Genomic DNA, 23807 nt, shown 5'->3' with positions numbered 1-23807 from the left:
GACGTGGGTCACAGATCCTTCCCACTGGGTCGAGAGCGTTTGACAATATGTTGTGCTTTTATTTTGAAAGTTATAGTGTAGGCTATGCATAAAAAAAGGTAATTATTTTACTGTATACATATTGACAATCAAAACATATGTATATTTTCATCTTTTGGTGCTTTGAAAAGCCTGTTTTAGCTTCAACTCCTAAACTTAACTTAACTTAACTAAACTAGTTATCTATTAAAGGCATTTGTATTTAAAGTAAAAAGGATTTTTACTAGAGCACCACAAACACATTCAAACAGCCTCTCGTTCTGAAACGAACAACGCAATCACACCTCATTTTTCTTTCTATTTAAAATCAGGCCCTAATATGACAAAGAAATGCATCACATGCATGTTTTGGGACCATCACACATTTCCTGTTAATCAGGTGGCTATTTATCATATTTGCTACACTTTCAGAATGATTAATAATAGCCAGTAAAGTCATCTAAACAGGGAAAGATGATGAAACAAAAAGCAAACAAATGCAGAAATGGTTAAACTTTGAAACAAAATTTGGGAAATTTTGAGAAAATACAGACATATTTATGCCAGAATACTGAAACTCACTGATTTCTATCCTTAACAAATAAAACGTTGCACTATATTTTCAAAACAGGATTAATTGCAAGTTTGCTACAATAGTTTTTTTGTTCTAATCCGTTTATGATTAACGACGAATTATTGGAGGCATGAGTGAAGTGAGCTGCTTACGTTACTGCACAGAGCTGCATTGTTTACTTCCCATTGGGCGGCTGCACATGCACTGATTTGATTTCACACCAATTTCTGCTTCTTCTTCTTCTTCTTGTTCCCACAGAGAAACATAAATAAATCAGTGAGTGTAAAGTGTAAGTGGAGATGAAAACCTGACGCTCTTTACAGCACACGCTGCTGCTTTACATTCCACCGAAGCAGAAATAGAAAAAGGTGAGGAGGCACAAAGCCACGTGCTAACGGCTAAAACCACACAAATACACGCCACAAACACAACCTCATCATCTAAAGGAAACAAAGCTCCTCCTTGTTCATGTTCACCTGCGTCCGGGCAGCAGCGGCGGCGGCGCCGGCGGTAACACCAGAACCCCACGGCCGTCACAAAGTGGAACGTCACCACCAGGACGGGGGCCACCACTGCAGGGTCAGACAGGAGGTCCATGTCTTCACCACCGTGGAATCATCCAGGTTTCATTAAGGAAATCAGCAGAGTGAGAAAAAAGTCCTAAAAAGTCCTAAAAAGGAGACGTAGGGACCGGTTCTGCTCTCCCTCCAGCATCTCCCTCTACTCTAACAGACCCTCCCTCTGAGAGCTGAAGCAAACCTCAGACCCAGCGTGTGTGTGCCGGATACACACACACACCTCTTCCTGTTTCAGAAACTTATTCATACAGTTTATGAGTTCATACGCAAAAAACGTCATCTCAGTGGGTGCATGGGAAGTTAAGTATGTGTGTGTGTGTGTGTGTGTGTGTGTGTTTACCTCTGTTGCTAAGAGTGAGCAATGTAACCTGTCTGTGATATTTATCAACATCTATATTTGACCGGTGCCGGCTGACGGTGGCAGCGTGCTACGAAGTGTGTGTGTGTGTGTGTGTGTGTGTGTGTGTGTGTGTGTGTGAGCTGTGAACAGCCACTCTTAGCAACCTTCAACATAAAACAACAATGATGACACCTCACACTCAATAACTGGTCTCCTCCTCTACATAGATCTATAACAACTAGAAGCTGGGTTTAAATCACGCGTTTGAGATTTATTAGATTTCTCAGTAACGAGTACAGAATTAATAAAAGGTGAAGGAGGGATTTTTAATCACCTCTGATGAGCCTTTATAGAGTCCAAGCACAATTAATGAATGAATGTATTAAATTATGAATATAGATATATTAGATATATTATTAATATATCATAATACATATAATATCTTATAACAAATAAAAAATATAATTATTATAATTTGTAATATATTATAAGATGCATTATATTATGGTAATAATATAATAATTAAATTATTTTTAAATTAATTGCATTAAAGGAAAAGAAAAAAAAAAAAATCACTTTCAGATGCAATTAGATTATTATCCAATAGGAGGAGCTCTCAACCCCTTGTAAAAAAAAAAAGAGATAAATAAAGAAATTGATTAATGTTGTATTGAAAAACATTTTTTTTTTAAAAATGATATGAAATGCAAACAAACTTCCCAATTTCCCATCAAAAATAATAAGTGTGAGGGGATCAGCAGATGTGTGTGTGTGTGTGTGTGTATGCACTGAAGGTCATGGGATCAGAGGTCAACCTCGCACGTCTGTGCAGGAGAAAAAGAAAAATGCTGCGTCTAGACGCTTTGAACGCACACACATCCACACACACACACAATGCACAGTACAAGATCATTATTAATAATAATATTATAGAATAATCTCCTCAAGCCTGAGGGTCATGACATTTGTCCTGTTAAATAACCCTAAAATCTATCAATCCATCTATATGATGCTGTAGCTTGTCTCTCCATGTTACCTCGCTCCCCTTCTCATCAGCATCTTTTACACAACAAGGTCACCCCAACACACACACGCACACGCGCTGAATAATCAGAAAACGTTTCAGTTTTCCTCAGCCTAAAAAGAACATTCCACACCATGTACATTCGTAACACACTCTCAGTCTCTATCCAAAGGGGGAGGAGCCTGTATATTGTTGTATTGATTATTAAAAGACTTTTAGGGGCTGATCAGAGATGCATTGTGGGTGTCGCTGTAGTGCACAGCTGTGCCACTAGGGGACAGACTGAGCCTAAACACACACGTGGCTGCTTTTATAACTTCCTATTCAAACATTTCACACTAAATAAAGAGAATAAACATCATTTGTAGTGTTGGTTGTTTTCAGAGCAGCAGCTTTCTCTACAACATGCACATCTTTTTATTTGTGAGTCACATTATCAACATGTATGTGAGCATAATGATTAATCTGGGAATTAATAAATACAGGAAACAACAAAGGTTTTTTTTTTTGGACGTTTTAATGTGTTTTTTAGAGTAGTTTTGTCTATTTTTGCCATTTAGTTTTTTTTTTCTTCATTACTTTACATTTTTCTGGGATTTTTGTGTATATTTGTGGTCGTCTCCTGCATTTTTTCAGTAGTTTTGTGTATTATTTTGTGCATTTTTCCGTAATGGTATGTGTTTTTAAAGTTATACATTATATTTTTACAGTATTTTTGTGTAGATTTGTAGCCGTCTGGTGTATTTTTGTGTTTTTTAGTAGTCCTCTGGTGTATTTGTTGGTTTATGTGTTTGTCATTTGTGTGTATATTTGTAGTCGTCGTCTGTGCTTTTTCAGCAGTTTTGTATTATTTTGTTTTTGTTTGGTGTATTTTTCTGTGATTCGTGCATTTTTCTTTAATTATGTGCATTTTAAAAGTCACTTTGTATATTTGTCTGGAATTTTTGTGTTTATTCGTAGTCATCGTGTGTGCTTTTTCAGTAGTTTTGTGTATTTTTGTTTTCATTTTGTGCATTTTTCTTTAATTGTATATGTTTTTAAAGTCATTTTGTATATTTGTCTGGAGAAATACACACAAAATAAAATTTTTTTAAAAATGAACACAAAAACCAGTGTGTTTTTTCTATATTAACACTCTTAACCATTTGATCCAAATGGACTTGACGGGAATTTCTTTCTTTTTGCTGAGTCATCAAAGCAGGTCAGTTGCATTTTGACAGCAGATGACCCCACACACACACACACACGCGCGCGCGCTTCATTGACGGTGGCATGTTAAAGGTGAATACAGGTGTGAATCAGAGCTGTGTGTGTGTGTGTGTGTGTGTGTGTGTGTGTGTGTGTGTGTGTGTGTGTGTGTGTGTGTGTGTGTGTGTGTGTGTGTTTGTGTGTGTGTGTGTGTGTGTGCAGACACAAGTCAACAAATATGAGGAAAACATGGAAGTCTGATCTCTACACGGATCAATCCAAACACACACTAGTGCCAAACGTCTGTTTTCAGACAACAAAGCACAATTAACCTCAGCCTCTCACACACACACACACACACACACACACACACACACACATTACATCACATTCAGAGACTTAAAGCATTTATTACCATGTGTACAGTAACAAAACAGGTTTCTCTGAACAATGAAAATCTTACTTTGTTATCCACACTGAGAGTCACAAGGATTTAAGTCTGAAAATAATATCTAGGTACAAAGGATATAAAAGAGAAAGGAGCTACTAAGGGAGAGATATATTATATTTTATATTATTATTTTTATTATTCCAATGTCTACTTGATTTATTGAAAAAAAACAAAAACCCTCAAAAGTGTCTATTTCAATAGACAAACCAAACAAAAATATAACCATGATCTACAAATACACAAACAAACAACATTGTAAAAACTATTCTTATTTTACAGCTTTGTCATATTTTAAATATTTCAACAGACATTAAATAAATAAATGTACACATTATGACCTAATAAAGCATTCAGGAGCATTTGAGACGCTGCAGTGAAGCTGTAAAGAACTAAAGATATGAATGTTCAGGTGATGGATGAGGTGAAAGTGGTTAAAGGCATAATAAACAGACACGGGACAACATTTAGTCATTTTTAAGGCTTTTTCTTAACGCTTTCATTAATATATTTGAAACTGGTGCATTGTATTGTCTAAAGCGTGTGGACAACTGAGGTTGATATAAACTAGAGCTGGGCAGTATGACCAAAAATGTATATGATGGCAGTTTTCTAAATTCTAACGGTTTCACTGTATATGACGGTATTTTTTTTTATGCATAATCAGGTGTTCACAGTAATTTCTACTGGTTGAGAGATGAATGACTGCAGTAGGTCTATTTTACTGTCATGATCAGTGAATATTGTAGAATAATTTCACACTAGTAGTAAATAATACAAGTTTGCAACAGCAGCCCAATGGCTCTTTGCCATGCTAGCTTAGCTTTAGTATTAGCTTGGTTTCTAGCTTTTAATGCTGCATACTCAGTGGTGTGGTGGTTTGTTATGGTGAATAAGGTAGTATTTTGTTTGTTATTTCCGCGTTATGAGAATTACAAATTGCAAACTTTTGCTCTCTTTTTTTGTGTATTACTGCAGACATGCTAAGCTAACCGTGCCTCCGTGTCCGTGAGTGTTGTTGTCCTGTAGCAGAGGCATGCGCACGCAGACACATGCTCACATGCAGCTTCAGAGCTTTCAATTGTGTCTTTCTGACCCATTTACACGTATGATTTACACCATAACTAACACCAGAGCGCTACTGTTTACCTTCATATTTAGAAGTGCAACGTTAAAAAGAATCCGGTCTGAAACGCGGTGCAGCGTAACGTTCCGAAAGTTGTGTAATCACATAAACCGGTACGGCGATATATTAAAAATTCATATCATAACAAAAATACATACCGGTATTCGGTATGAACCGGTATACCGCTCAGACCTAATAAAAACATCAAATTTCTGTGTGTCTTTCCAGGATCTTTGTTGTGAAGTTATTCTCAGTGCACACAGGGGGGCAGACGTCACCTGCTCAGTCGCTGATCCCTCACCAAGCGTTTTTCTGAGCTACTTTATACAGTGGCTGAACGCGCAGGGGTAAATGCTCAGCTAACACCAAAAATGCAGCAAAACTATATCTTTAAGTCCAGTTTTCACACCTCAGATGTTAGGATTTCCTTTCTTTTCTTGCCAGAGTTTGTTTGACTTTAGTGGGCGGGGCCTCCGAACCAGGAGGATTTAAGGATGTAACGGGATTGAATTCAGCCAGAGCATTTTTCAACACCTGATCATTCGTGCGCTGGGATTGGTCAGATACGAATGTTTCATGAATCACACGTTGGTCCTGATGTACGACCAAATGTGAACTGAATAAGGGCCAATAAATTTACTTTCTCACATTTTTTGGTTAAAAAGTTCCACAAACTATTCATAAACTTTTGTAAAAGTCAAAATTTAAAAATGACGGTTATGGTTGTGAACATTCCACATGTGGGAATCACTGAATCACACAAACCAGAGGTTACGAGCTGACTGATGATGTCAGCTCACAGACCAAACGTAAGGGAGAGGAGGAGGAGGAAGCATTTTAGGGACAGCTGTAAGCGTTACCATGGACACCTCTAATCATCCCACTCTGGGGCTTTTTATTCAGGCACTTGACCTGACCTGCTGTAATAGCAGTACTTACACACGCTGTGACGTCAGTTCAAAGGTCTGAATAATGCTTTTATGTTCCTCACTCACAGATGATTCATGAGAACGTTCCCTCACCGGTGGGAACGTGAACTTCTAGCTACGCTGCCTCAGTGGAATCACTCTTATCTATTTATTTATTGATTGATTGATCTTTGTCCTTGCTGACGTGCAGCGACTGTTGGTTGGGTTCTGTTTAAAGATGCTACGCTAACATTAGCTAAAGTCTTAAAAATACCAGAGTTTAAAACAAGCAGGTGGAAATACTAAAAACATTTCGGACACTTTTTAGCCACAATGCAGATAAATGGATTATTTTAAGCACTTTTATCAGCTTTTTTTTAATATAGCTCTTAGTAATTAGGGTCACAACGGGGTGAAAAATGTCCAATTAGGGCTGTAGTCAGCCAAGGAAATGATTGGCCGACCAAGACTATGGCACACGTAGCGATTGGTCGACCAAAAAAATATACAAAAACAAAAAAAAACTGAGAATGAAAAACAAAAAACAAAAATGGAGAATGAATGATCAGGTGCAGAGGAGGACGAGCAGAAAGAAAAAGAGAGACAGATATTTGTGGTGTCGATTTGTTTTTAAACACAGACCATTTATAATATAAACCTTATTCAAGCTTTGACCGGATCCTGACAAAGCAAAAGTGAAACCTACAGGTCAGACAGACATTAGGTATTTATATCAGAGCCTGACCTGAAACCAACAATTAAAACCTATTTTTTCCTCATCACAATATGAAATATTTATGTTTGTTTTATTGGTAAGCCTGCTTTTATTTATAAACAACTGTTAATGTCAACATCAGATCAGCACACGGGGAAACAAACGCACGTCAAACACAGGTGTGCCGTGTGCTCTGTGGTACACGTTGACTACCATCTTTTGACACAAATGGCGGTTTAACATCACGTCTTGTGTTTATTTTTTTTATTCTATTTTACTTTGTTAAATTTTCACAATATACATTTTTTGTCTGACAATTTTAGCATACGCATTAACCGAACCTTATCATTAGCATTAGCAGCTAATCAGATGTTACTTACAGGTTTGTATAGAGTTAGGTACACAGTTATCACACACACTAACCCTGTCAGAGGACGGACTACATCTACAATAAATCCTAGAAAACTACTCAAAGTTTAGTGTTGAACACAAACACGTATACGTGAACGCACGTGTCTCTGACTGTCAGTAAACACTGGAGGAGACGGCGAGGGGCCACACCCGACTGTGGAGGCGCTGATAAACACACAAAAACACTTATCACACACACACATCTGTAGGAGAGCTACTGGAAACACGGAGTGTGTGTGTTTGTCAGCGAGGATCAACTCACACACACACCATCAGCCGCACACTTTAGGCCAGGGGCGTCAAACTCATTTTAGTTCAGGGGCCAAATATGGACCAGTTTGATCTCAAATGGGAAATAAGAACAAGTTTAACATCATTGTGCCCCAGTTTTCAATAGCATTTTTAAAAATTAATGGCTTTATTGCAAAATGTGTTTCATTTAGAGTAATACTAGACATTTCAAGCGACCCCATTGTAAAACCAGACGACCCCACTTTGGGTCACGACCCCAACGTTTAAAAACCCTGTTGTAAAACTTTCCCAATTGAACAGATTTAAGCACATAGTTAAACTTTGATGATAGTTTCACTTCTAAAAAAAATAACGTTGCATTGATATCAACAGAAGTTTCTTAACTTTTCTCAAATATGAGGAATTTTACACTTTTATTTTATCTTCTTAGAAAATGACTAACAAAATAAGTTTGCCTTTAATACGTAAATAAATACTGAAACGCTAAATCTCTTCAAAATAAAAGCACAAGACGCATTTTCTCACAATATGCTAACCCACTAATTGAAAACACCTGATCCATTAAATAACACAGGAAGTTGCACCCATATACAGGAAGTAGGATCCCCAGGAATAATAAAGAGAGACAGGATAGAATGATCTCTTCCAATTGGCTTTGAAATCTGATAGGGCTGGGCAATATATCGAAATTAAAGATATATCAAGTTTTCTATTTTGGCAATATGGAAAATCATATATATATATATATATATATATATATTTTTTTTTTTTAACTTTATAGTTTATTTTGTATTAAAATGTTTGTTTTAGGAGTTGCTGCTTTTGCTACTTCTCAGATGGATTTCTGACCTTCCCCTAAACAAGCCACACTACAGATCTCACTCACACGTGCTGTCCTTTATAGGAGAAAAAGCCTAAAGTTGCACATATCGTGCAGTAGTTTGTTCATTTTTCATCAGCAAATTTAACCAATAATTGTCTTTCTGGTAAGACTTTGAGTTAAAAATATCTAGATTTATATCATATATCGCCATTTTGAGTAAAAGTATCGAGATATGAATTTTGGTCCATATTGCCCAGCCCTAATGGCTGATATTTCATACACTGACGTCTTCATCAACCAATCAAACACAGGGCTACTCCTGGAGCTTCCTGCTAACATGTGTCATGTGATCCTCTCGGAACGTTCAGATGTTTGGTGTTGATTCCTAATCTCCACTTTCATCCTTTCAATCCAACGTAATCTCACACAAAAACAACGCTAGGCCACGGACACAACAATGGAGCTAATGTTAGCTTTAGCGCCGAGTCAACCACTGCTCATATGATGGGATTAGTTCGGTCTGAGCCGTGGAGTGGACTGGTGCGAGCTCCTCCAAACAAAGACGTGAAGTATGGGAATGAAGCTAAAGATTAGCTTTAACCTCAGGAACCGGATTCTGGAAAACCTTTGAACATGGTCCAATCAGAAAGCATATAGATATCCAATTATTAACAATAGTTAACGCTATTAAGCTTATTATATAATGATTTCAGGACGTTTCATAGCCAGTAAAGTCATTTACTTAGGGAAAGCCGATGAAACGCAAATGAAGCAAAGTCTGAGGTTGTATCGTAAATGTCATACTCACGTACTACTCATACTAAGTCAAAATGAGTATGTAGTGCGTTCACATTAGATAGTATAAAAATCCGTTTTTGAAGTATGCACGGAGGGCACACTAGTCATACTCAACCGTCCCATGATGCATTGTGAGCGGAATGTAAAATCATCCTGGGACCGGCTTCAAGCTAAAAGTCAAACATTCCTTTTTCAAAATAAAAGCATCTCAAGTTAACAGAATGTTTTGTCAGTAGCACAATGGAGGGATTCTGAAAATCTCCGAAATATGTGAATGAAATGTGTCTACGTGAGATTTATGGATGAAATGAGCACATGTTGATATTCTACTTGGTCACTTTCTCACTTCAAATGTTTTTAGAACTTTCAAAGTAAAGGTGGCGAATCAACAGAGATATTTAGCCTCAGTGTGAACAAGGTTTTTGTCGTACAGAACGACCGGAATTGATTTCAAGCAAAATTAAACGTAACCAAGATTGAGTAATTATTCCATTTGGAATTAAAATCAGAATTAACCAGCCACTTAATTCAGATTTAACTTTAATTTGGAATTTCAAATTAAGTGTGTACAAGGTTTAAAAATGATTTAATTTAATATTTTTTATTCTGAATTAAAGGGGAATTAAAGCTCGCCTGTAAATGTTGCCATTGAGTTTGTAGTGTATAGTACGTTAGTATGAGTCTCTACAGATTTTGCAGTCCCTCCAAATTCACTCATTTAATGACGCCACAATTTTTCAGTTGTTTCTCATCTGTTTGCAGTCATTTTTAATCCCAAATTTAACAAAGAACTCCAAAACCCTGCGATTTCTCCCAAATAATCACACAATTCCAGCACACTACGTTGCTTTTTCCTTTTTTTAAATTGGTCACTAAATCAAATAATGATCCTGGATGTACATTTATACCTGTAACTTAGTATTTAGATACTCTAATGTCTATGTATATGATGTATATGTAGAGCCCAAACTGGTTCTCATTGGAGAGTTGATGAACTGTGCTGTTAGCAGCGAGGACGTTGACACACAGATAAACATGCCCCACTGAACCAGCACAAGGTCATGTGACCTCTGCAAACTAGGGGAGGGAGAAACGGACCCGACAGTGGCTCCGCCCTCACCAAACGAATGCATACAGTCATTACAACAACGTATAGATCTATAAACACAGCACGCACATGTTCAGATGGTAAAATATAGACTTTTAAAGAAGTGGATAATGTGTAAATACTGAAGGCGTCAGATCTGAGAAACGTACGTCTAACGTACACAATAACGTAGATATTTATTCTGGTTCTTCAAGTGGAAACAAAGACAGATTTCCAATTGACATGAGAACATTTGTTGGCACTAGATTTTCAACTGTGGAGTGTAATGGTTCAACTGGTGATCATTATATCTGATGACAAGTCAAACTCAAACGACAGATTTCCTACACAAATATTACGTGTAAATAAGTAGAACTGGAAAATGTAAACAAAATCCAACAAACTGTTGTTATAACAGACGGTAATCAGATATTATGTTAACCAGTCAAACCACAACACCTACTTAAGCCTGGGAAATACATCAAGATTCAAGATACATCGAGTGTTCTGTTTTGGCGATACAGAAAATGACTATATCACATATATATATATATTTTTTTTTGTAGCTTATTTTGCATTAAAATACTAATTTTAGGAGTTGCTGTTTTCACTACTTCTCAGAACAGCATGAAAAGCACACAAGCTCACTCACATGTGCTGTCCGTTAGAGGAGGAAAAGTCACATATTGTGCAGCTGTTTGTTAATAAATGAACCTGTTTGGCATTTTTCATCAGCAAATTTCACCCGGAATTGTCTTTATTTGAATTAAAAATATTGATTTGTATCATATATTTAGATAAAAAATATTCAGATATGAATTTTGGTCCATATCGCCCAGCCCTGCTCATACTGTATATTTTAGTCGACTATATCTTGAACAGATCCTAATCTTAATATTATTTAGTCGACTGAAAATAAACTTTGCAACTTGCAGTTGCATTTTAGTCAAAAGACTATGACAAAAACTAAATAAAAGCCAATAACTACCTGCTGTTATTAATACCAGGGATGGTAAGCAGATAACATGACCACCAGTCAAACATTATGAGACTACAGTGTGACTTTGTCTATCAGATGGATTTCACATTGAAAACATACTCTTAGTTTACTCTAAAAGGAGACTTTGAGGACTGTAACGGACTCAAACGCAGCAGCTGTCGGAGGGTCTTCATTCTGTAAAGTGGGAGCAGGTGGGCTTCAGTCCGCGGGATAAAAGACGAGGAGGGGGCGGGGCTTCTCAAGCCCGAGAGGCAGACGAGTAGCGGACGAGTTTAAAGCACTTCATTCTGATCAAAGCACCATTAAAGTGTTTGCTGAAGGAATCAGAGGAAAAAAAACGTTTCAATAACGATGAGCCAAAGTCTGTAATTTAGCACCAGCATCATCGTCTTCCAGCTGCGCTTCCAGTGAACAATAGTTAGTTCTTCACTTTTATGTGTGAAAATCCAAAGGTTTTTGAGTTCATGCGCGAATAAAACATCTCCAGTGACACCAGGATTAGCTCTTAAAGCGGCTCGTTTGGCGACGACAGTCTCTTGAATAAACTGTCAACTTTAAAACCCTTTAGTTATAAAAATAAATCCATTTTGTGCTTCATGTGCTTATTTATCATGTCTTAAACCTCTTTCTTTTTATTAGATTTTATTTTTTTTAATCCTCCATAAACTTGTCTCCAACTTACATTTTTGAGTAAATTGAATTAGTAAATTAAAACAAATGATGCTGAACATTTCAAGGGGTGTTAAGACTTTTTACCTTTGCAACTATAAGTGATTAATAAATAATTATTCATACGTGAAAGTAAAAATGAAGGCACTGAATTGTTGACATTCTTCAATTAATGCTGGATTTGTGGGTCGCTGGTTTAAGACTCACCCATAGACACACACACACAGGTATTATGATGCCAAAGCTAATATAAGCGCAAGAATGTCAGTTTAGCTAGTTGATGTTAGCATTTGTTTTTTCAGTGTCAAACAAACCACAGTCGTTTAAACACTGAAGTGACGGAAATTTACAAATGAAAAACCAAGCTCTGTTTCCAACAATTATTGTAGTTTAAATTATTGAAATCATTTCTTTAAAGCTAAGCAGCATTAGCTTTACACATTAAATACACAAACGTATCATCATCATTTTACCCATTTCCATTAGTAATTGTAATTCCTAATTCTGATCATGCTTCTTATAAATGACTGTATTTTCCAATACTTCAGACGTTGAAACCGTTCACTTAAATCCTGAGATCAGGTCTCATTAGATTTCGTAGCACGAGATTTTGCAGCATTTATGAAAAGTCTGTTTAAGTCTTCCAAACACTTGCTACACATTAAAGCACCTGTTTTAACGTGAAACATGTTGAAAATGTGAAATATTCTCCCAAAACATGTCAGTGAGGGAATATTCTGGGCCGTAAAGCTTTTTTTTTTAATGCAGGAAGTATTTTTACGCGATCGCTGAAAATCGACATGACGACAAACGTGAGAGAATAAATGTTTGAGGAGGAATGTGAGTTGACTGAATGCTGTTAGAACAGCTGTTAAAGCCAAGTGTCATCAAATACTCACATGTGGTTGAGATCAAGTTTCATCCAAAAAAAAAAACAAAAAAAAAAAAAAATCAACAGCAGACGATCCTATACTCTCATGACTCAGACAAAGCAACCACTTTGTGAACGCTAGGGCTGGGCGATATGGACCAAAACTCATATCGTGCATGCCGATGTACAATAGAAATCTCAATATTTTAGGTTACATTTACAGATGCAAAATACCAGACAGACACATTCATTAACAAACAGCTGCACAATATGTGCTACTTTTGGGCTTTTTATCCTTTAAGGGACAGCACGTGTGAGTGAGTTCTGTAGTGTGGCTTGTTTAGGGGAAGGTCTGGGTTATGGATGCACTCAGAAATCCATCCAACTGAGCATTTCATGCGGTTCTGAGCAGCGACTCCTAAAATCAGTATATGAATACAAAATAAGATATAAAACTAGTACCCCCTTTCTCTTATTTCTAGTTGATTGTTATTATTTAATGTTATACTACCTGAGAGAGCACAGGTCACCAAAAGAAATTCCTCGTGTGTATTCATTCACCCCTGGCCAATAAAGTTGATTCTGATTCTGATTCAGATTCTGATTTCTGAATCCAAGTACCCCCTTATGTCCGACTACAACATTTTGTTCAGAATTCTATGAAAAAACAAGTAAAGAGCATAATGATGGAATTAAAGAGTGTTAAAACACTTTTTAAATGATCTTATTTTGTAAATAAGTGGAAATAAAGAGAATTTAGTGCGTCCTGAATAGATTTATTTACTTTATCATTTGCAGTCATTTCCTTCCTGATGTGAGACCAACACTGACCTTTGTATTATCAGTTCATGTTCTATCATTATTATGATTATCATTTTTAACTACAAATAAACATTATAAAACTCCATGATTTAAATGCTTTCATTGGTTAATTTTCCACTCCCTCTCTCTAGTACCCCTTCTTGTGCCATTATATACCCCTAGTGGTACACATACCCCCATTTGAGAAACAATGCTTTAACATATACATATATATTGGAGATATCGTCATTTTCAATATCGCCAAAAAATAGAAAACTGGATATATCTTGAATATTGATAAATTGCCCAGCCCTAGTGGATGCTCCTCCTCCTGCTAACACATCGTATCTCAGCCTTGGACTAGAGCGGGAAAACCCAAAACCACCACAACGCAACGTTCTGCTGAAGCTGGTTTCAGAAAAATGTAAACACAAAGATTCAAATCAACAATTTCACCAATTTTAAACACATTCTACAGCAGTCTCAGCCTTTACACACACGCACACACACACCTGTAGAGCAGGTAAAACACCTCCTCAAAAGCCCAACCCAAAGTTTGACAAGTGCTGATTCACAGCAGCCCACACGTGCTGTGGGACGCTGCTGGGAAATAAACCCAGACACATTAGCACCGATCACATCCTGATTCCCGCAAACACACACACACACACACCAACCTCGCTTCTCCTCCAGGTCCTGAAGGAACTGTCTGTAGGCAGCCATGGAGTTCATCTTTGCCCCCCCTCCCACCCCCACCCCCACAAAGATAGACACGAGGAAACACGGGAGGAAAAGTGACCGTAGACGATCCACAGTGTCAGAGCAGAGCCATCTTTAATCCTTCATCTACAGGTCCGTCTCCTGTCTGCCGACTGCCAGCGCGCGCGTGTGTGTGTGTGAGAGAGTTAGCTGCTCTAAGCCGGATAGAGGAACTGGACTTTGACCACAAAGTTAGTGATGTCACTGGCAACGCTGGAAGAAACATGTGGTTGACTCGCACAGTGTGTGTGTGTGTGTGTGTGTGTGTGTGTGTGTGTGTAAGGATTTATTTATTTTTTTTAAAGGCGTGTCATCATTTTTCAGTAAGTGTTGCGTTAGAGCTGGAATTCATGTTTGAATAACTAATACATTTATCTTTGTTTCACATCAGAGTGTGTGTGTGTGTGTGTGTGTGTGTGTGTGTGTGTGTGTGTGTGTGTGTGAGTTATTTCTGGATCACACCACAGCACACATTTAAACCACTCTTTTCCACCTCTCAGACAATTGTCATTGTTCAACCACATACACTATAAAGATAATGTATTATTATTATAAATATTATTAAACATATTAAATTGTGTCTGAGCATGATTTAATGATACGTGCTCATCAGCTGATTGATCACATGATGTGTTTGGACGGAGCAAACACAAGGATAGGGTGAGGTCTGTTGCTGTGGAAACCAAAGAGCTGATTGTAAACACGTCCTTGTCCAGTGACCTTTGACCTCTGACCTGACAGCAGCAGGTCCAATACTTTCCCTTTCCTTTCTCTTCCTTTACACTTTTCCTATTTCTCCTTCCTCTTCCTCCTTTGTTTCCCCTTCCTCTACCTTCTTCCTCTTCCTTCTGTGTGTTTACATAGGGCGAGTGACTGTAGTTCACACAGGGATAAAGAGGAGGAGCAAAGCTCACTGTGGTTTATCTTCTCTGATGGTGGGAAAGTGGAGCAGAGCACGAGACAGGGAGCTTTTATTTTGAAGGGCAGTTTGTTCTTTACGCTGTAGATTTACACACAATATAAAGATACTCTTAGTACTTAATCATATATATTTAGAAGTATATAAATGTAATATATACTTGTAAATATATATTTATATCTACATTGTATATGCTTCAGAGAATTTATAAAAATGCTATAAAGTTATGCTGAAATCACGTTTTGCACAGCCGTGTGATTAAAGACGCTTCTGCTGTGACGTGTCACCAGGTAAATTAATGACCAGTTCAGCTAATACACCATCAGTCGTTTCAGGTTTGAATGCAGTCATAATAAATACAATCAAACACATTAAAAACACACTTCAAATGAAGCTTTGCATTCATTTTCAGTCACAGGTAGGGCTGAAATAAACCATTATTTTTTAAACGATTTATCTAGCGTTTATTATTGATTCATTTTTCCAGTTCGATTCGACTCGATTCAATTATCTCCCCATTAATTGACTAAAAGTAATTTATACATGTTGATTTACATTATAAATCATCAATTCCTTATCAATTCAACTCAAAATTCCAAAAATAAAGTTCAAGAAAGAATATAAAAGTACAAAAGAATGCTTTCACAGTCAGAGGTAGCATTTAATAAAAAATAAAATCCGATATCAGGACACCCCTAGTTAACGTCTGAAAACAAGTCAAAAATCCAATCGATCCTCATTAAATCAAGCTTAGGTGAAGAACAGCCTCCACACTTTGGTGGAATGTGCATGTGTGAGTGTATGTGCATGTCTGTGTGTGTCTGCCTGTATGTGCGTGTGTCAAAGTGTGTTCCTGTGTGTGTATGTCTGTGTTTGTGTGTGCGTGCGTTCGTGTGTGCCGGTACATGCGTGTGCGTAGGTGCGTGTGTACATTTTTGTGTTTGTGTGTGTGCGTGCATGTGTGTGTGTGTGCGTGCATGTGTGTGTGTGTGTCTGTGCGTGTGCCTGTAAATGCGTGTGTATGAATTTTTGTGTGCATGTGTGTGCGCGCGTGTGTGCGTCTGTGTGTGTGCATTTGTCTGTGTGTGTATGTGTGTCTGTGAATGTGTGTGTGCGCCTGTAAATGCACGTCTGTGTGCGTGTGTGCGTGAAGCATGTGTACACGTTGAGAGGCAGACGAGTAGCGGACGAGTTTAAAGCACTTCATTCTGATCAAAGCACCATTAAAGTGTTTGCTGAAGGAATCAGAGGAAAAAAAAACGTTTCAATAACGATGAGCCAAAGTCTGTAATTTAGCACCAGCATCATCGTCTTCCAGCTGCGCTTCCAGTGAACAATAGAGTCAGTTCTTCATATGTCTAACCTTCACTTTTATGTGTGAAAATCCAAAGGTTTTTGAGTTCATGCGCGAATAAAACATCTCCAGTGACACCAGGATTAGCTCTTAAAGCGGCTCGTTTGGCAACGACAGTCTCTTGAATAAACTGTCAACTTTAAAACCCTTTAGTTATAAAAATAAATCCATTTTGTGCTTCATGTGCTTATTTATCATGTCTAAAACCTCTTTCTTTTTATTAGATTTTATTTTTTTTAATCCTCCATAAACTTGTCTCCAACTTACATTTTTGAGTAAACTGAATTCGTAAATTAAAACAAATGATGCTGAACATTTCAAGGGGTGTTAAGACTTTTTACCTTTGCAACTATAAGTGATTAATAAATAATTATTCATACGTGAAAGTAAAAATTAAGGCACTGAATTGATGATATACTTCAATTAATGCTGGATTTGTGGGTCGCTGGTTTAAGACTCACCCATAGACACACACACACAGGTATTATGATGCCAAAGCTAATATAAGCGCAAGAATGTCAGTTTAGCTAGTTGATGTTAGCATTTGTTTTTTCAGTGTCAAACAAACCACAGTCGTTTAAACACTGAAGTGACGGAAATTTACAAATGAAAAACCAAGCTCTGTTTCCAACAATTATTGTAGTTTAAATTATTGAAATCATTTCTTTAAAGCTAAGCAGCATTAGCTTTACACATTAAATACACAAACGTATCATCATCATTTTACCCATTTCCATTAGTAATTGTAATTCCTAATGCTGATCATGCTTCTTATAAATGACTGTATTTTCCAATACTTCAGACGTTGAAACCGTTCACTCAAATCCTGAGATCAGGTCTCATTAGATTTCGTAGCACGAGATTTTGCAGCATTTATGAAAAGTCTGTTTAAGTCTTCCAAACACTTGCTACACATTAAAGCACCTGTTTTAACGTGAAACATGTTGAAAATGTGAAATATTCTCCCAAAACATGTCAGTGAGGGAATATTCTGGGCCGTAAAGCTTTTTTTTTTAATGCAGGAAGTATTTTTACGCAATCGCTGAAAATCGACATGACGACAAACGTGAGAGAATAAATGTTTGAGGAGGAATGTGAGTTGACTGAATGCTGTTAGAACAGCTGTTAAAGCCAAGTGTCATCAGATACTCACATGTGGTTGAGATCAAGTTTCATCCAAAAAAAAAAGAAAAAAAAAAAAAAGGCGACAGCAGACGATCCTATACTCTCATGACTCAGACAAAGCAACCACTTTGTGAACGCTAGGGCTGGGCGATATGGACCAAAACTCATATCGTGCATGCCGATGTACAATAGAAATCTCAATATTTTAGGTTACATTTACTGATGCAAAATACCAGACAGACACATTCATTAACAAACAGCTGCACAATATGTGCTACTTTTGGGCTTTTTCTCCTTTAAGGGACAGCACGTGTGAGTGAGTTCTGTAGTGTGGCTTGTTTAGGGGAAGGTCTGGGTTAGTACGCACTCAGAAATCCATCCAACTGAGCATTTCATGCTGTTCTGAGCAGCGACTCCTAAACTCCTAAACACACTTCAAATGAAGCTTTGCATTCATTTTCAGTCACAGGTAGGGCTAAAATAAACCATTGTTTTTTAAACGATTTATCTAGCGTTTATTTTTGATTCATTTTTCCAGTTCGATTCGACTCGATTCAATTATCTCCCCATTAATTGACTAAAAGTAATTTATACATGTTGATTTACATTATAAATCATCAATTCCTTATCAATTCAACTCAAAATTCCAAAAATAAAGTTCAAGAAAGAATATAAAAGTACAAAAGAATGCTTTCACAGTCAGAGGTAGCATTTAATAAAAAATAAAATCCGATATCAGGACACCCCTAGTTAACGTCTGAAAACAAGTCAAAAATCCAATCGATCCTCATTAAATCAAGCTTAGGTGAAGAACAGCCTCCACACTTTGGTGGAATGTGCATGTGTGAGTGTATGTGCATGTCTGTGTGTGTCTGCCTGTATGTGCGTGTGTCAAAGTGTGTTCCTGTGTGTGTATGTCTGTGTTTGTGTGTGCGTGCGTTCGTGTGTGCCGGTACATGCGTGTGCGTAGGTGCGTGTGTACATTTTTGTGTTTGTGTGTGTGCGTGCATGTGTGTGTGTGTGCGTGCATGTGTGTGTGTGTGTCTGTGCGTGTGTGTGTGCCTGTAAATGCGTGTGTATGAATTTTTGTGTGCATGTGTGTGCGCGCGTGTGTGCGTCTGTGTGTGTGCATTTGTCTGTGTGTGTATGTGTGTCTGTGAATGTGTGTGTGCGCCTGTAAATGCACGTCTGTGTGCGTGTGTGCGTGAAGCATGTGTGCACGTTGAGCATGTCCCCAAAATGTCTAAAAAGCAGCTGAAAACTGTATATCTTTACATAATCTGACAGAACAAAGGAAGTGTTATTTTACCTTTGATGATCAGCAGCACATGAAAGAAAAAAAAAACAGAAACATCAGGTTAGAATTCACTTCAAATCATCACATGAGCACAAACATTTAGTCTTAAAGTCTATTTCTTTTTAAAAACCAATCGTCTGCATCAGCTCTGAGGCTTCTTAACAGGTGATTTTCATCATTACTAATTATTAAACTAATAAACACATTCACTGATGACTGCTCTGCACTGTTTAACATTCAGCGTTGGTCTGTGCAGTGGAAACACACTTTATTACAACTCGACTCAGCGTTTTCTCTGAGTCAATCTATGTGTGTATGCAATCAATACGTGCACAGTGCACGTCACTAAACAACTTAACATATGCACAGACAGACGCACACAAGATGAAAGTTCTTCCACTTCTTTCTGTTTCTGCAGGAGCAACACACACGTCAAAACCAAGTATTTTTTTTATTTACAGACTTTTTATTTAATTATTATAATAGAGTTTTACTTATTTTGTATATTTACTAATTAACAAGAAGGACTGAGGAAGAGTATTTTTCATAAACTATTAATTTAGGGCAGATAAACAACTTTTACCACATTTTACACATTTTACCACAAAAATGTTGATTTTCTCATCTGAGGGTCACATGATCAAATCTTCACATTAATTCAGGATAGAACAAAGATTTTTGTGTATTTCTGTTTTTTTTTTTCATTTTGGACTTGTCGTATGTATTTTTGTTGTTTTTTTCTAATGTATTTCTGGAGTTATTTTGTGTTTTGTTGTAATTTTGAAGGTCATTTTGTGTATTTTTCTGTCATTTTGTGTATTTTTCTGTCATTTTGTGAACATTTGAACTCATTTTGTGTATTTTGGTCTTCTATTGATCTGGGGGTCACATAATAAAATCCTAACATTAATACAGGATATAAAAAATATTTTTTGTGTATTTCTGTTGTCATTTTTGAACTCATTGTTTGTTTTTTGTTATTTTGTGTTTTTATTGTTATTTTGTGTATTTTGGGACTCACTGTGTATTGTTCTTATATTTTGTGTTATTTTGTCTATTATGGGAGTCATTTTGTGTTTTTTGAGTCATTTTGTTTGTTTTTATTTTGTGTGTTTTTCAGTCATTTCTTTTGTGTTTTCTGAAACTTTAATTAACCAAACGTACGCAGGGAAAACCCATGCAACCAGGGGGAGAACATGCACGCTGCTGCAGAGGAACGTCACGAGAGAAAAGCTGAAGTTCAGCGAGTAAAAATGGAGCAGTGATGAACTCTACATCGTGGGGGGAGGGAATCTGCAGAGAATCAGACCTCAGGATGTAGGTCAGATGAAGCAGAGATGGTTCATCTCACAGAAGTGATGAGGAATGAGAGGATATCATCAGAAAACAACATGTAGTCCAGTTTACACAGCAGCAGCTGTTTGATCTCATGTACAAGATAAATCTCATAGTCATTGAGTTACAGTTGAATCATTAACAGATTGATCCATTACAGCCATTAGATAAAATCAATCTGTCAACCTGGGCCTGGTTAGCACGTCTCTCACTGCTTAAATAAACAGGGTGTGGAAGGAAACATTTAATGAGACATCGATCCACGTGTGAACTGTCTGCAGAACATTTATCATGTTTGTTTTTCTTTATCTCCGCGATACGGCGTAATGAGATGAGGGTATGACGTGATGAGACGACAGGTTGTTCAGAGGAGATGTGAGATGCTGAATGGCAACAAAAAGAAACAAAACTAGTTTAGAGTGATATGAGAATAACGTCGGAAAAACATAAAAAAAGACATGAGAAAGACTTCATGAGAAGAGCTCGTAGATGATATGATGATAAAGCCTGTGGAAACCACTGCTTTATAAAATAAGATGAGATACATGAGATGAGAGATGATATACTCGAAGATTGAAAATTCAATGAGAGATGATATGAGACAATGAGATGAGATGACAGATGAGATACTGTATGATATCAGAGAATTAGGTGAGAGATCAGATGAGAAGAGAAATAATATGAGATGTTATACTCTAAGATTGAGAAATATTAGATGAGAGATGAGATACTGTTGGGTATGAGATGGGAAACGAAAAATGAGATGAGAAAACAAATATCAAATGAGATGAGAAGAAATTATGCATAGTGATTCAATAAACAACGTGATACTGATGGGTAGAGATAATAGGATAATGATGTAATTCGATGTTATGAGAAAAAAGAATGACTAATTGACATTTTTACTATTTTCCACTAAGAAGCAACATCAACTACTAGAGATGGGAATCAAAAACCAGTTCTTTCTGAGAAGTTTATGTCCTCATAACAATTAATCAGACACAGGAGACACACTGGTACTGATGGCTGTCTTTAGTTTGTTCTTTCACACACGCACACACACACACACACACACACACACACACACGGCTGAGGACGTCACATGTAACAACAGGGAAGGCGTCTCTGAAGGTCCATTTATAGGCTAAACTAAAGCTTTATCATTTAAATACATAATAAGTGCAGCTGTACTTTTGGTTAATTTGTTCTTTTTTACAGAAGAATTATTTGTTTTATGTCTGAATTTGTTTTAAATCAAGTTGTTCAAGTTCAAAAGCAGCACTGTAAATATTCTCAGACGTTTGAAGCCAAAATGTGTCATATGTTGTAATAATAATAATAATAATACATCAATTTTAAATAGTGCTTTTGGATACATTATTATCCAGTGAAAACAATCTATACCTGGTTGATTAAAAGAGAGCTGATATCCCAGCAGGAAATTAAAGAAAAAGATAATATTATAAAGAGTTAAAGCAAACAAATCTATTTGTTCTATTTCATTCACTCACCCAATGAGAATCGATAAGAGAATCTGTAAGGAATCAAATCAATAAGCAGTATTGATAATGGAATCAGAATCGTTAAATTCTTATCCCTATCAACTATAGAGACACAGATTATAGTATACTGTTGGATTAACTCCATGTGCTCTTTTATCTCTCACTGTGTATTTTCTCCTTTAAGCATTCTCACCTGGTTCCTCACGTGACACAAGTTAACCATGAAAGTTACTTTCAGACTTGTAATGTCTTAGATCAGAAGAAATCTCTCTTCTGTTGGATATCTGAAGTGTGTGCAGAAAGGAAACATCTATGCTTCTAGATCTCAGTTTGGCAAATGTTTCCAGTTTTCCCAGAGTTCCCAGTCAGGGTAGATCAGACAATACGCCAACGCCGTGAGGCAGAAGTGAAAACATCCAAAACACATGAAGTCATGAGAGATTTAAACAGAGACCAAACAATGAATTCAAGGTGAAAACCCACAAAGAGAAAAGGTTACTTTTATTACAGCAGGACCACAAACATGTGATCATATCTGATCTGAGAGTCACATGATCAACATTAACGTCAGCATTTGGAATAATGACTGATCCAAGCATTAATACAGGAAAGAATAAAGGATTCATTTTTGTGTATATTAATGTTGTCAGTTTATGCATTTACTTTGGAGCCAAACAAAGTTCCCATGTTTAGATTAGACAGATTTAAAAAAGTGTTTTTACTTCATTCTTACTAAGATTTCTTGAGTTTCCCCATTCCTGGTGCTTTTAACAGATTTTTGGAGCGTACACAAAAACATCTGAAATAGTGTGTCTGGAGTAGCGAGGTGAGATCACTGGGAACAAACCACGACCAAAATGGAGTCAAGCCAATCACCGTCTTTCTTTTCTGGCAAAGAAACAAGAAATGCTTTCATTTACAAGACTCCACATCCCAAAATGCAATGCAACAAACTTCTCAGACAAAAAGAAATGGCACACTTCAAACTGAAGTATACTTCCAAGTTTCCCAAGATGCATTTGGAACCTACAAGGACGAAAACCTGAAGCACACTGAGGCTAAATATCTCTGTTAATTCTCCACATGTGGGACTCCACATCCCACAATTCAATGCACCAAACTTTTCAGACAATATCAATACCTTTTACATCTTTTTTCAAGCATATGATCTTTGATTTATTGATCTACGAGGCCTACACTTTGTCTTTATCTGATAAAAATTAAAAAAGATGAGTCTGTGTTACCTTTAACCCTTCGTCAGGGCTGCTTGATGACAGATCTGATGATCTTAATGAAAACAGGTAAAGGTACAGGTAGGATGTACCGCTGGCCTCTGTGGGGGCCGTCACCACAGCTTTAAACCCAGGAGGTGGATGTGAGTGTTAAACAGATGGACATAGACAGAGGAATGAAAACTTGGTCCCAGTTCAACAAAAACAACTTTCCTGTGTTTGAGGACGAGAAGTTAAAAAGCCCAGGGATCCTTCGCTCAGGCTCAGAGAGGATTAGCATTAGCATTAGCAAAGCTTCTCCTTTCATTACTCTCTCATTAGTGAGTGGTCGTCACCAGGCCTCAGCAGCAAAGGATCATGGGAGTCACAAATGTTTGCTCTGCAGCTTCATTCAGGAAACACCACGTGTCATTGAACCAGTCCTCACATAATATATCCCATCATACCCTACAGTCACATGGTAATTACTCATTATAATCCATCTGATAACTCAGAGATTAAATCACAACAACAACAAAATTACACTGATTATTAAAACAACAGATCACAATGATTGTGTTACTGTGTTGTTCACATTGTTTATGGGTTTAATGGATGTTTTAAATGTAGTTTTGTGAATGTTTTACATCTATCTATTTGTTGTATACAATACT

At 37.0% G+C, this 23807-nt stretch overlaps 1 protein-coding gene across 1 annotated transcript in view; it reads right to left on the bottom strand.

The window, feature by feature from the left end:
* Positions 1-23807, bottom strand: part of macf1a (microtubule actin crosslinking factor 1a) — a 229607-nt gene that overhangs the window by 156820 nt on the left and 48980 nt on the right. The gene's annotated exons all lie outside the window — the stretch shown is intronic.

Source organism: Gouania willdenowi, chromosome 11, assembly GCF_900634775.1.
Source record: "Gouania willdenowi chromosome 11, fGouWil2.1, whole genome shotgun sequence".
Taxonomy (NCBI): Eukaryota; Metazoa; Chordata; class Actinopteri; order Blenniiformes; family Gobiesocidae; genus Gouania; species Gouania willdenowi.
Note: the sequence above shows the minus strand (reverse complement) of the source record. Positions and strands in the feature narration are given on the sequence as shown.